This window comes from Gopherus evgoodei, chromosome 9, assembly GCF_007399415.2.
Source record: "Gopherus evgoodei ecotype Sinaloan lineage chromosome 9, rGopEvg1_v1.p, whole genome shotgun sequence".
Classification (NCBI taxonomy): domain Eukaryota; kingdom Metazoa; phylum Chordata; order Testudines; family Testudinidae; genus Gopherus; species Gopherus evgoodei.
In genome coordinates, this window is record NC_044330.1 from 29,591,771 (window position 1) to 29,607,372 (window position 15,602).

Consider the following 15,602-nt stretch of genomic DNA (forward strand, 5'->3'; position numbering starts at 1 on the left):
CAACTGGGTGCAGGGCAGATGGGGATGGGGGGAAGCTGGTACAAATTACTGGGGCCTGGCAGTCTGGAAGGTGGCCTGGGGCCCGGCTTCGTTGGCCCTGTTTAGCCGGTCTGCCTTTGCTGGGGGGCCCGAAAAAAAGTTTTCACAAGGGCCCAAACCCGCTCTTGGTGGCCATGACTGGGTGTGTCCCTTCATGTATATGTGCTGGAGAAAGTGCAGGCTGGTCACAGCAGTACACTGTAAAGAGAGTCCAGGCTGGTGGGTCAGGGCTCAGTTCCAGGTCGCACCCTTGGGGGAACCCGTCACAGAGCCCATGAGTATTAGAGTCTCTTGGGCTTTCTTTGCTCATGGAAATAAATAATTCTGGTTCTCCAGGATGCAAGAGACTGCAAATATACATATAGGGCTTCCTACCAGTGCACAGAGTGTGCAAATAATATATAATATAATAACTCCAGTTCAGAAATTTAAATCTTGTTTAACAGCTCTTTCTTCCCGAGTCATTCTTATAGGAGTAAGAGATTCCTATTCCACAGAAAAGCGGTGCTAGTCTAGTAGAATGTCTGCAGGGAAATGATTTGTAATTGTCTTTATAAAGTTCACTTTTCTTCTAGAGATTCTTGTCCCTTGCACTGGGGAGGTTTACCACCCTCAACATTTGTTTTCTATGGATGAGTCAATGATTAAGGAAAATATTTGATAGCTGTTTCTGAATCATGAAGCATATCAAGGCTACTAAATTTGGATTGAAGTCTTATGTACTTCAATCTGGGCCCAGGAGCCTTCTTAGCCTGGAGAGAGAAGGAAAAGCTGACAAAACATAGAATTATCCTTCATATTCTCTTGAATTTGCAAAAGCCATAAAAAGGCCTGTCACACTGGGGTGCGGGGGAAGGGAAGGTGAAGTATGGTATAGTATGGGAAGGTATAGGAGAGGATTAAGAACACCTGGCTTGGGCAAGTCATTTAATCTCTCTGTGCCTCAATTTGTCATCTGTATAATGGGGATAATACTTCTCTACCTCCCAGGGCTGTTGTAAGGATAAATTCATTAATGTCTCTGAAGTGCTCATTTATTATGGTGAGGAATGCCATAGAAAAGTCTATAAGTAAATCTCTTTAGACACTTGGCGTAGGTTTTTGATTTACAGTAATTCCAAGAAGAACATAGGTAGTTTTATGAGGGGTGCCTGACAATTAACCAAAAATAGGGTTTAGGAAGTCTAAAATTGGGAGATTAGAATATTCCAAAGCATTGTAATATGTAGGTAATACGCATAAGGCAAGAGACCAACATCATTAGCATCCTTAATACTATGGACAGAGATAACACGTCATCACAGAAAGAGAGACCGAAAATATAATCACCTTCTGGGCCAAGTCATTCACTCACACAGAAAAACTTGTGGGAGAGGAAGAGTCCTGTTGTAACTCCAAGCATTAAACTCTTGGGCCTGACTCTGATCTCATGTATACCATTATGAATTAGGAGTAAGAGTAACTCCAGTGAAATCGATGGAGTTACACCCTTATGAAAATGGTGAAAGTGATATTATAAGCAGGCCCTCAAATTTTCTGCAGCAGTCTTGCTTCAATAGGGAAGCCTTTGTCTGCATGAAGAAAGAAGGGGATGTGACTGGCAAACTCTGAAGAGCTCAAGGATCTGTGGGCAAAGACTGCAGAGACTTCCTCTGCTTGCTGTCAAATTTTGCCTTTTGCCTTTCCTTCCTTCTCCTGTCTAGTAGCTTGGCTTATTCAGGGACCATACTGCCCTTGGCCTTCTCCCTCACAGCTGCACATTTATCCCCCTCTGCAAAGACAGAAGGTGTTTTTTCCCACCTAGATCTCAGGTCGTCCACATATGACAATGTTTTGTAAGGAACAGGGGCTAACACAAGCACATTACACCTGTCCTCTGCTCTTTATGCTGGCTTCCCATGGAATGCAAAATCAAGTTCATGGTCTTGGTCCTTACCTTTGAGACATTCTCTAGGCCCAGAACACCTTCAAATTTGACTAAAGCTGTGGGATTAAGATTGTGATTGATAATTTCATTCTTTAGGCAAAATGCAGCTATTCACAGCCAGGGTAAAGCTTGTCTATGCAGGAAATAGAACCCTTGGGGGCTAGTCCCAGACAAGAAGCAACTCCCACATGAACTCAGGCTTTCAAACCTCTCCACTTTCCATTCACAGCAAAAGGTGTGCAACTTTGAGTTTGCTAATATAAGGCACACAGCATAGTGTACATATAATTAAATAACAAGCACTGCACTGAACACACACTTTTACCCCAGGGAAGAGGATGAGAAAGAGATGAACCATATGTAACAGATGTTCGTTACATTACTTAATGCACTATTAGAATGTACTTATGTACTCTGATGATGAGGGTGGTGTAAGAACCTGGATAGAATAAAATAGCCCCTTCTGCATTGTACTGCAAATGGGGAACTGCTGGGCCTCTCTAGATGGTGTACCCTTGGCACATCAACATTTGATAGCATTGTGGCTATAAAGTAAGCTTTAGTTCCTTCCTGGTAACAGGAGCAACAATGCTTACGTTGTTTAGAGACTTTCAAAGATACAGTGCTTGACTGACATACATGCCTTGGAAATTCTCCACCTAAATTCTACCCTTATTGCTCATTTCTGATGTTCAGGTGTGGTATTTCTACCACATTAGTCCTTGGCAAGGCCACTTTTCCATGTAGCTTTCTCAAAGCTACATGGTATGAGCAGTGTTTCAACAATACACTGCTAGAGCCCTGATGTCTTAAAAAACAACCTGTCCTGCAGAGAGGGAGGGAGAATCTTTTATTCTTGGAACTAAGGTGTTACTAGTATTCACCTGCTGGACAAATATAATTTGATGGCTCCAGGATAATAGATTTTCCACTGAAACTTTTCAGATAACATTATAGCACATAATGCATCTTCATCTGCAACTAGGAGTAACCTCACCAAAATAAAACCAAACTAATCCGCCTCCACACACAAACTGGGAAGAGAAACAAAGTAACTTCATGTTGGCATACTGCACCCAGGCACCATACCCCTGAAAATTAAAAATCTTCCCACGTTTTAGCCAATGTAAAGAGCCTATATGACCAACTAATCAGCTGTAAAAAAAGTAGTAATTACACATCATACTTACAAAGAGAGGGTTTCTCCCATCTACTAAATATAGGATTTACTGACTGATTTGGTATAATACATAAGAATATTCCTATTTGGTACCAATGAGGTTAAAGTTACTGACAGAAACTTTTACTTTAAGAATGTATGCCAGCACTAGCTTATAAAAATATTTACTCATGCTAACATAGTATTCTCACATACACGTGTGTGCCGGCATTATGTCCCCAGATAACAGGCATGTTTACAAATTCAACTAACACACAAATTATGGCATCACGTTCTTCATATTATAGTAAAAGAGCTATCAGGAATTCTATTATAATCCAAGGGTTTTGGGAGAAAAAAATCCTTTGTACTGCAATGTTTTAAGGCTTAAAACTGAACAAGTAATGTTTGTCTTACTGTTTAAGTAAGAAAGTAAAAACGGTTTAAGTTCAGATGCACAAAAATAGCTGCTTATGCCCTCCCCTACCAAACTAAAACAACTTGTGCTCTTATAACTCAGAGATACATGTTTTCAATGTGTTGTTTTGATAAAGGGTATTCTACACTACAGGATTATTCTGATTTTACATAAACCGGTTTTGTAAAACAGATTGTATAAAGTCGAGTGCATGCGGCCACACAAAGCACAATAATTAGGCGGTGTGCGTCCATGTACCGAGGCTAGCGTCGATTTCTGGAGGGTTGCACGGTGGGTAGCTATCCATAGTTCCTGCAGTCTCCCCCGCCCATTGGAATTCTGGGTTGAGATCCCAATGCATGATGGTGCAAAAACAGTGTCACGGGTGATTATGGGTAAATGTTGTCAATCAATCTTTCCTCCGTGAAAACAATGGCAGACAATCATTTCGCACCCTTTTCCCCTGGATTGCCTTGGCAGATGCCATAGCATGGCAACCATGGAGCCTGTTTTGCCTTTTGTCACTGTCACCGTTTGTGTACTGGATGCCGCTGACGGAGACGGTACTGCAGCGCTACACAGCAGCATTCATTTGCCTTTGCAACGTAGCAGAGACAGTTACCAGTTGTTCTGTACCATCTGCTGTGCCATTCATTGTAAATTGGTGATGAGATGACGGTTATCAGTCATTCTGTACCGTCTGCTGCTGTCATGGGTGCTCCTGGCTGGCCTCGCTGAGGTCGGCCAGGGGCGCAAAGACAAAAATGGGAATTACTTCCTGGGTCATTCCCTCCTTTATGTTTTATCTAAAAATAGAGTCAGTCCTGCCTAGAATATGGGACAAGTGTACTAGACAGCCAGTGCATCAGAAAACCAGAGAGCACAGCTGCTCCATGTCAGATCCCGCAGAAATGATGAGCTGCATGCCATTCTAGTGGATGTCCCTACAACAACCTCACCCGTTGCTTCCCTTCTCCCCCAACCCTCATGGGCTACCATGGCAGTGTCCCCCCATTTGTGTGATGAAGTAATAAAGAATGCAGGAATAAGAAACACTGAGTTTTTAGTGAGATAAAATGAGGGGGAGGCAGCCTCCAGCTGCTATGATAGTCCAGGCAGGACATTAAACGGTGGCAGGGGGAGAGAAGCCCAGCATCCCGCTGCTATGATAGTCCAGGCAGTACAGAATCTTTTCTTTAGACATGAAAGTGGGGGGCTGATGGAGCTCAGCCCCCAGTTGCTATGATGAGGACGGTTACCAACTGTTCTGTACCATCTGCCGGGAATAACCGGGAGTCATTCCTATTTTTACCCAGGCGCCCCCAGCCGACCTCACCTGAGGCCAGCCAGGAGCACTCACAGGATGATGACGAGGACGGCTATCAGTCCTTTGTACTGTACCATCTGCCACCAGGGAAGGGAGATGAGACGATGCTGCTGCTCACTGCCGCAGCACCCCGTCTACCAGCAGCATGCAGTAGACATTGGGTGACATTGAAAAGAGTCAAGAAACAATTTTTTTCCCTTTTCTTTCACGGGGGGGGGGGTGTAAATTGACGAGATATACCCTGAACCATCCTGGACAATGTGTTTGACCCTACATGCATTGGGAGCTCAGCCAAGAATGCAAATACTTTTCGAAGACTGCGGGGACTGTGGGATAGCTGGAGTCCTCAATCCCACCTCCCTCCCTCCATGAGCATCCATTTGATTCTTTGGCTTTCCGCTAACATTAGCTATCCTACAGTCATTTGGTACAAAAGCAGATTTAAATGATAGGTTACAGACTACAGTTAGTAGTTCTTCAATTTCACATTTGAGTTCCTTCAGAACTCTTGGGTGAATACCACCTGGTCCTAGTGACCTATTACTGTTTAGTTTATCAATTTGTTCCAAAACCTCCTCTAATGACACCTCAATCTGGGACAGTTCCTCAGATTGTCACTTAAAAAGAATGGCTCAGGTTTGGGAATCTCCTTCACATCCTCAGATGTGAAGACTGATGCAAAGAATTTAGTTTCTCCGCAATGGCCTTATCGTCCTTGAGTGCTCCTTTAGCACCTTGATTGTTCAGTGGCCCCACTGGTTGCTTAGCAGGCTTCCTGCTTCTGATGTACTTAAATTTTTTTTTTGCTATTACTTTTTGAGTCTTTGGGTAGCTGTTCTTCAAATTGTTTTTTGGCCTTCCTAATTATATTTTTACACTTCATTTGCCCGAGTTTATGCGCCTTTATATTTTCCTCACTAGGATTTAATTTCCACTTTTTAAAGGATGCTTTTTTGCCTCTCACTGCTTCTTTTACTTTGTGCCTCTCATGGCTTATCATTCTGGGGCGTATTAACAGGAATGATGCATGTAAGACATGGGAGCTAATTGTCCTTCTCTACTCAGCACTGGTGAGGCCTCACATGGAGTATTATGTCTAGTTCTGGGTGCTACACTTTAGGACATATGTGGACAAATTGGAGAGTCCAGAGCAAAGCAACAAAAATGAGAAAAGGTTTAGAAATCCCGATCTATGAGGAAAGGTTAAAAAAACTGGGCATGTTTAGTCTTGAGAAAAGATGACTGAGGAGGGGACCTCATAAGTCTTCAAAGATATTAAGGGCTGTTATAACAAGGATGGTGATCAATTGTTCTCCATGTCTGTTGAAGGTAGGACAAGAAGCAATGGCCTTAATCTGCAGCAAGGGAGGTTTAGATTAGATATTAGGAAAAACTTTCTAACTATGAGGACAGTTAAGCTGTGAAATAGGCTGCCAAAGGAGGCCATGGAATCCCCATAATTGGAAGTTTTTAAGAACAGGTTGGACAAACAGCTGTCGGTGATGGTCTAGGTTGACTTGGTCTTGCCACCTTCTCAAGGTCCCTTCAAGCCCTACATTTCCATGAAATCACTCATCACAACATCCCTGTAAGACTGGTGGATAAGTGTTGTTATTCCCATTTTACTGAAGTTGAAGAAACTTGCCTTGGATCATACAGAGAGTAAGTGACAGAGCCAGGATTAGAATTCAGGCCCTCCTGACTCCCTGTCCTGTGTTCATTTCTCCAGCCCTCAGAGGTCCAGGGATATCCCCACCAGAAAGTTCTAAAAGCAATCCCAGCAGTTATGTTCCAGTAAGCTTTACTTTGGTACCAGGGAAATAGTAGAGAAAATTGATACTAATAGAATTACCTTCTGGGTGAAGGTAGCCTAACTGTATGATAGAAACATCCACTATTTTGTTAAAGAAGAGTAGGAAGATATTATTTAGTTAACTTTTTAAAAAAAGTTCTCTTACAAGGTGCTTTTAAGAAAATTTTGTAACTGGGTTAGAGATGAATCTTGTTGTGATGCTACACCCCATATTCTTCATAGAAATATTGTTATATGAATATGATATAACTAAGATGTTTTATGCAAGATGGGTCATGTAAGGTATCATTGGAAAGGTTACGTTTTACTGACTATGATTATCCTATTCGTATACATGTATCACTTCTGTATCTGATGTTAGGAATATTGACTAACAATTACAACTGAGGTTACATCTGGGAAATGCCCAACAGACAATATGCAATTGATCTAGATGAGCCATTAGGAAAGACACTGGATCTTTGAATATGTGCATATCTCCCTCCACACTGAGGGAGGGGATGATTTTTATGAGCTTACACTATGTAGATCTTTGTACAGCGCAAGACAATATAATTTTGGGTCTATACTCCAGAGACTGTGTGCACTGGAAAACTGGGCATTCCCTTAGCTGAGCCCTCCCACAGACAGCTAATCTCAGACTCTGTGTGATTCTACAGCTGGGTGTGTCCCTGTCTGTGTGTGTGCTGGAAAGGGACTTGAGAGCCTATCACAGCACCACAGAGTAAGGAAAACCCAGGCTGGTGGGACAGGTGAGCTTAGTGGAACCCCAGCACATCCATTGGCACCCTGAAAAGGGGGTCCAATCCATCACACTTGTCATGGGTTAAAACTGATTAAGACAAAGAAAGCAAAGAATAGGAGTAAATGACACGGAAAAATAGTTAATAGTGGAGAGGTGCACCTCCGTGCAGAACTAGAATAGCACTTCTAAAATACCCACTCAGTGCATGCAGCTAAATAGAGCAGGAGCATGGGTATGGAAAATACAATGTATTCCATAGGAGAGAGGAACCAGGCGCTGCTGTGGGTAACTGCTGCTAGGGAATGGAGGGTAGCAGACTCTCTTGTTCTCTCTCCATTCCAGGACCTCATAGAGGAACTTGCCTCTCTGTGTCCAGCTCCTCTCATGCTTACATGAGGGGCTGTAACTGAAAACTCAGAGCAGAGAGAACATTGAACAGCTGCCAGAGACAACAGACCCACCCTCAACCCTTCAGGTAACAGGAGCATAGGTGAGGGGATAGTGGGAAAGGAAGCCTTTCAGGAGAGAAAGAGATAGGGAGAAAAGGAGGAGACAAATGGAAGAGTAATGGGGAGATAAATTCAAGGACAGAGTGAAAGAGAAAGGGAAACTTCAGGGGTGTGTGGAGAAAAGATTGTTAGCCCTTATAAAGGTAGATTACATGGAAAGGATGTTATTTAGGCAACAATGTTCAGGGTGATTGCTTATCTTTCAAGAAGACAAGCCTGCCAGGAGAGAGCAAAACTAGAACCAGGGCCAGCTGGAGGATATTGCCAATAGAAAAACATTTTTTCTGACTTCACTAGAAAATGTTCTTTTTTTCCTTGCCTAAGCCCGCCAACATGAAAGGAAAGTTGTTATGCAGAAGTTTCCAGGAATATTTCCCCAGCTTTACATAGGTCTGTCTGAGGTAGAAATGCTAAGGCACAGTACTCCATTCAGTATACACCTGTACGTTTTGGGCAAGGTTAAAGTGGAGTGAAAAATCTGTTCTATTTGGGGTCTCGTACTGCACCCACCACAGTGCTTAGACACCACTGTGATGTCATTAGCCAGCAATCTTTCAGCCACTGGGAAATGTGTATGTTCTGAGAGGTAAGGAGCGGGGGAGTAGAGGTACCCACTCTCACTTTTCTATCAGGAAGTCTCCCCTCAAAGGAGTCTATCATCAGACACTGGTAATATACATTATTTCTTTGGCCTTGTATCTAACAGTTATTTCCTAAAAGGCACCAGCGAGAGCATCTTCCCTTCACGTGCCGCCCTGTCACCCTACATCTTAGGGTGCCTGACTTTAGCACATTTCTTCAGATATTGCCAGTGCTGCCTTCTGCTGCTGTTTGATTTTTCTCTCTCCCACAGTCATGCCACTAACTGTTGCCTTGTTTTATTGATGTGAGATTGTCTTCAATTGTTACCCCTTTTCTACCCCTACAGGAGACATGCTATGGAATAATGATACCAGATAACACCACAAATGATAACCAAGCATGCTAGCCAATATTTGTACACAGTTGATACATGTCGTACCTGGATAGTTCTGCTATCTCACAGATACCATATGGAATGAAGATTGCAAGAGGTGATTAGGAGAGTAAATCTGTAATAGTTTGAGGAGGTGGCACAAAAGTGAATAGAAAGATCAGACCTTGTTGACCATCCTGTTTTCCACTTTTAGTTATGATTCACTTGAAAGCCCAAAGTCAATTTAGCTTGGTCCATCATTTATCTAAAAGATAAGTCTGTAAATGATTAAACTAACCATTTAGTTTCATAAGCCTTTTTGTTGCGAGCAATCACAGTTGCTATGATTTATAGTAAAAAAACAACCTCCCAAGACTGCTGGCTAACAAAGGTCCAAAACAAAGTACCAGGAACTATATATTTTAGGGTGTCTAAAGTATTATTATCTATTGAGTCCCCCCAAAAGTGTTCAAAATAATGCAGATTCTTCTTAGTGTGAAGACATGGGCTAAGCACCTTTATCAAATACTATTTTTTTGCCAAAATATATTTTGCAAAGTACAAAAGTTAGAAGGAGCAGAACAACAGGGATTAGAGAAAGGTGTTCAATATTTCAGATCACGTATCTACAAAGAAAGGAAAGAAGCATGAGCATTTTGATGTTTTTCTTTAGAAGCTCTGATTTGTTACTGAATATTTGACTGAAGAGTGCACAGCTGTATTAGATGAGAAAGAGAGTGTGGTGCGAGATACTTTTACACTCATGTTCTTTTCGGTAGTGGTGTTTTCAGAGTGCTTGCTCTGTAAGTGGTACATATAAATGGAAATGATATTGGGGGAGGTAAATCTGTTGATGTCATTTAAACTGAAAGAAAATGTGTCTAACAAAAGCTTGCCCTGATCCGATACCTTGCTCTATACCTTGTAGAGTGTGAAAGTATGTTAAAGTCATAAGTGGGAACAGGAAATTAAAATGATGCCATGTTTAGTAACTTTGTTATATGCCTGCAGCTTCTACTGTGTTCAACAGGAGTTGTACATATGAAACCATGGACATGAATTGATCCTTTATGAAGTTCACTGGGGAAGAGAAGGAGATGGAATTGTTAGGCACATAGCAGTGTGTCTAAAATTCAGAAAGCACTGTAGGTTTTACATAACAGCTCAGATGCTGTAAAACGTGAGGAATTATAAACGAGAGCAGTTTCTTATTCTTCTGGTACTGCTTGGCATCTCGTTGGGGTCATACTGGGAGGTGGTTGCAGTCTGAGCACTGCAGGAGAATACCAGTCATGACAGAGGAGCTTTGTGCTGGCAAGGAGTTTGGCTGCTTTATTTCCACATGGGAAAAATATGTTCCAGAAATGTACTGAAGAAAATGGAGGGTTAGTTAGTACTTGAATGCATGACTGTGAATGTTCGATCTAGTATCCATACATGAAGCTCTCCTTTCTCACTAGTGAGAGTTGTTTAATTGGTGCTCTGTGACTGGAGCTTGTAATTTATATCATTTTTTTAAAACAATGACATTCCCATATTTGTGTAGTTAATGTGACCGATGGTACGGAAGCACAGGGGATTGCCAGAGAGACTGGTAATACTGAAGTAAGAGATTTGATTTTTAAATATTTATTTCATTACAAAATATGGACTTAAAAATGATTACAGTACAGAAAACTTATGCAGTGGGCCCAAATAAATGCAGTGCTTTCCCACCATCTGAAATGAAATTGTCAAGAATTTAAAATATTGTTCTACTCTGAATATTAATACTTTCTGAACACTTTCTGCTCCAGAGAGCAGCTACCTTTATGTATTCACAATATCTGCTTAATTTACTGAGTAAAATAAATATTTCCTACCTCTCACTCTTGAGAGCTCTGGAGATTCCATACAGCACCAGGAGACTGAAATGGAATCGATTCTGGCTCATGTATTATCAGCAGAATTGTTAATTAAATTCAGATTAAGGAGACTCTAGTGGTGTTAATCCATGAGCCAGAAAAAAAAAATCAATTTGACTTTCAGATCCCAGGCTGAGTTTTGATGGCTGGTAGCCTTCAAAACTAGCTTTTAACTGAACAGATTTTATCTGGAACTTGTGGAGAGGCAATAAATATGTAACACCATGATGCCAATTTCAGTCAGTTCTCATAGATCAGCACTTTAAAAGAATAGATTATCTAGCCCAAGAAGAGAGTTTCATACATCAGTTTCGCTGTAGACTTCAAGAGGGCGGGGGAAATCCCCTTTAGGTCTGCAAATACAGTACAGTATTTCAATGGTGTAATTAAAGTGTAAATTGGACTCTACTTCCACAATCTGTCTCTCTGCCTCTTTCTTTTACACATTTGCAATAGTGGCAAAAAGGAAGCTACCAGGCAGACATTATTATTAGTTTGCAAATAAAATGTAGAAACTGAACTTCTTTGTTATCTTACATTAGGAGATTAATTAACAATATCTAGAGTGGTGATGTAACCTGACAAGACACCATGTTCCTCCCTTCTGCAATGTTGTGGTACTAACACCTCTGTCTGTCATTATTGCCATAGGAACAGATAGCTTCCCATTGCCATGGGTTGGTATGGCATGTGCACATTGCAAAGCACTGTTGCTAGGCTAGAAGATAGGACATGTCACCCACCTCAGAACAATGGGCCCAATTCTCTTTTCCCCTTCTCCGGTGTAAATCAGGAATTAACTCAATTTCAGTCAACAAAATACACAATAATTGTGCTCACTATTTTCAAATCTCAAGATGAACATTGTTCCCCCTACAACAAGCAGTAAAGGGGCAAATTAGCTTCCCACTCTTAGGCCTGGTCCACACTACAGCGTTAAATCGATTTAAACAGCGTTAAATCGATTTAACGCTGTACCCGTCCACACTACACGGCACTTTAAATCGATTTTAAGGGCTCTTAAAATCGATTTCTGTACTCCTCCCCAATGAGAGGAGTAACCCTAAAATCGATATTACTATATCGATTTAGGGTTACTGTGGACGGAAATCGAAGTTATTGGTCTCATTCTTTTACTGAGCTACCCAGAGTCCACCGCTCCGGAAATCGATGGTAGCCTAGGACCATGGACGCACACCACCGAATTAATGTGCCCTAGTGTAGACGCGTAAAATCGATTTTATAAAACCAGTTTTATAAAACCGGTTTTAATAATTTCGATTTCATGCTGTAGTGTAGATGTAGCCTTAGCAATACTCTTAGCAAGTACATCAGGAAGTACTCAAGGGACGTATTCCTGACTTAACATTGCTATGAGAATGTGGTTCAGGGTTTGTAGAGATGAAAAATACACAACAAATACTCATTTCCAGCTGGAGAATTATACCAGTAAAAGATTATGTTTTAAAATATTATGATGTCCGTAAAACAAAAAGGATCACCCTAATCAAGAGTGTGAAAGGTTTGTCTAATCATAAAATGCTGCTGCCAGAGCACTTTAACATCACCACATTGATTACTTGCTTTAGGCCATATTCAACCCCCCTTATTCAGGCCAGTCCTATTGACTTTAATTCTAATCTACAGCATTGTTGTGTTCATACAGCTATGTTAAAGGGAGTGGTGATTTCCCATCAAGAATATACAGACTGAATTTGGAAAGGTTTCATTACGTCCAGCAATTACAAGTGACAGGTTCACCAAGTTTATTTACTGAACTTTCCCATGATATGGCAGTTGGTTTTTAAAATACAATATGGTTACACTCCAATACCTGTGGAAATTCAAAATGAATTGCAAACTGTTATGGTTTGAATCCTGCCACTCATTCTAATTAATTCTCTATTAATTTCAGAAGAGTTGCACAGGTGTAACAAGAGCATAATTTGACTCTGCAAGTTGATTACTTGTAAATACTGTGAACCAATTGGTGATTTATCCAGTTGCTTTGCTGGCACCAATGGGTTTGCTCAGATCTTGAGATATTCCAGGATGCATATCTCTGTAAATAACATATCATAGATTTTTACAAGCATTGTACCTCATACATTTAAGGTCTGCAGTCACTTAAATATTACAATATGGAAACCTCCTGTTGCTGTATTTTTCTCCACACGTTCAGAAAAAGTGGAATGAAATTTGGTTATGCAGAGAGAAAGTTATAGAATCTAGAACAAACCAATATCTGACATTAGATAGGAAAGCTGCTTTTCCAACCCTTTAGAATGTTCAGTCTGGATTTGTAATAAAAGTAAATAGAAGAGATTGCACCATTGTCATCTCTGGTGCCTTTAATGGAGTTACACCAGGACTCCATATGGTCTGTTATGAATAGCCTGAATAATCTCCTGAGTCAGAGGGGTCACTGCTCTAAGTTCCATCACTTTTGGTTAAGTGGCATCTTTACTCTGTCTTGGAACTGTTGACAAGACATTAGAGGGCATTAGCATGACATGGCTGTGAGTTTGCAAGCTGGACCTATCTAGCTATCTGCAAAATAAAGATAAGTATGTGACATGGTTTCAATAAATTGGCCTTGATGCAACTGTACTATCGTCATGCTGGGGTCAGCTTGTAGATGATTGCATTTTGGCAAGGGAAAAGGGATTCCACTTCCAATTTTATATAAACAAAGTTATGATAAATTTATAAACTATGTAACAGATCGGAAACCATGGATACATTTTTTCATTAGGCAACTGGACATTTTTTTTTCTGTGAGAATAAGAGTAAATTAAAATAATCTGAACCAATACGCCCCTGATGAAAATGAAACAAAAATACCTTCCAAGGGAAAATGCAATGCCCAACAAATATGAATTAACTCCCTCAGATATGCTGTAAACTTACTTTCCTGCAATTCTGTCCTATCAATTAACTTTAAAAGCAACTGAACCAAGACACAATGCAGAATAGTTTAGTGCTCTCATAAAGCAAATTCAAAAAGCCTTAAACTTTTCACTGATGTCTATAAAGTAGCCCCCGCAGTGCTTGAGAGATAGATGAGCACAAAACCAACTTACCTGGCCCTGATGTGGGGAGAGGAAGGAAAACCGCAAGGGCTGTTACTACCTGAAGTACTGACAGACTTAGAATTACTGCCCCCTCCTCGGTGCTGCTAAAGTACACGCGCCCCAGCCGCCACCAGTACAGTCTATGCATGAAGCCCCGTTGAAAAAACTTACAAGGCAGCAAGAACTTACAGGCTGGTGCGTGCTCCGCGTGGTGAGCTGGCGGTGCAATGGCAAAGCCAGGAGGTCCCACCCGGGCTCTGTGCGCGCTGGCTGGGGCAAGCAGCTCAACCCTGGGCGAACCAGGCTCCTCCGGATCTTCCCTCCTCTGCTAGGAGCAGCCGCCCGGCCGCCCGTCCCTGTCACGCGCTTGTATCCCTCTGCGGCTCGGACCTCCAAGATTTATAGCAAGAGGCGTTGCTGCGCAGCCGGGTCCCTCTCGTCTCTCACTCTCCCGGTTCCTCTCCCTCCTGGGAGACCCCCTGTGACCTCTGCCCCTCCCACTTCCCCCCACGCATGAGTGGAGCCTAGAGACTCCCCCGAATTCATCAGCCCCCTTCCTCTTCTCCGGTTGCTGCCGCTTGACCCCCTCCCCTGCCGGGTCCAGCTTACATCCAGAGTCGGGCTGGGCTGCGTTGTCTGCCTCTTCGCACGGTGCTTGTCTGTCTACCTTTTCATTACACGCCCGGAGCAGGGAACTTTTCGTTCCTCCTCCAGAACTTGGCCCAGTGAGAGGGGAATCGAAAGGACCGAACGAGCTGAAACTTTGCTCTGCAGCGTCTGGGCTGCTCTGTTTCCGATATTCCCCTTTCGGGTGTTAGCTGTTTGATCGCAACCTGCGTGCTTTGGAAGGGCAAGGCACGCGGACATGTAGTTGTGGTGAGCACTGGATAAAATAAAGGCGACCTTGTACATAGGTTTCCTGCTCCCGGGCCATTATTTCACACCCTAAAACAGCGTCCAATAGACATGCTGCTCGGCAGCCCGAGGGAAAAAAGTTATTTTAAAGGCGGGGGGGCAACTCCACCATAAATGCGGATCGGGTAGTTTGTGTGGGGCTAATACATGCATGATGTGGGGGGGAGGGGAGGGGTTGGGTTTTTCAGTCTCTGCGGTGCATGCTGCATGAAGAGGCATATACATTTCCAGTTTGCATAGAGCTTCAGTTGTAGGCATCTCCAGAGCCATGTGGTAAAATATTAACAGTGATCTGAAAATTAATAATATGCAGTAAATCAGACTTTACTACTTGCAGCTGAATACCCAAACAAAGGTGAAAGAAAGGGACAGGGAAGCATCCACTTTACATCAGGTAGGAAAATATGCCCAGCAAATGGGCATGCACTGAAGGTCAGTGCCAGACAAGGAATTTTTTTTTATCTTAAGTCTGATCTCAGTTAGCTTGAAATAGAGAAAGTTCACAAGCAGGATTTCTAAGACCCTCCTGATGTTGCTGGATCAGCACAGGATTTTTTAAATATGCTGTTAGGAATGTGTTTAAGTGCCATCATTCACCATCAAAAATATAGATCCCTCTGTGAAGGGAATATAGATCCCTCTGGTATGATGGCATGCTGCAAAAAAGGCTGATCTCTAAATGTCTGTTGTCCAGGGTGAATTGTGAAAGCCCCCTAATGAGGATGACCTTGCTACGCAGGATAATAAAACTCACTGAATGTTGGTGTATTTTCATGGTGTCCATAAGCGGTTGGAACCATGGAAATACATTACTATG

General features: G+C 42.1%; 2 protein-coding genes across 3 annotated transcripts in view; both read right to left on the minus strand.

Annotated features, from left to right (window-relative positions):
- Positions 1–14,086, minus strand: part of LOC115657462 (carboxypeptidase B-like) — a 122,423-nt gene extending 108,337 nt beyond the window's left edge. Inside the window, exon 1 of the mRNA XM_030575351.1 lies at positions 14,042–14,086. The gene's annotated coding sequence lies outside the window, so the exon portion shown is untranslated. The remainder of the gene's footprint in view (positions 1–14,041) is intronic.
- Positions 1–14,640, minus strand: part of AGTR1 (angiotensin II receptor type 1) — a 46,748-nt gene extending 32,108 nt beyond the window's left edge. The window contains exon 1 of one of the 2 annotated variants that reach the window (XM_030575354.1): positions 14,480–14,640. The gene's annotated coding sequence lies outside the window, so the exon portion shown is untranslated. Of the gene's footprint in view, positions 1–14,059; positions 14,137–14,479 lie in introns of those variants that run through there. The other variant, XM_030575353.1, reaches the window with a different exon arrangement.
- Positions 14,641–15,602: the final 962 nt, after the last annotated feature.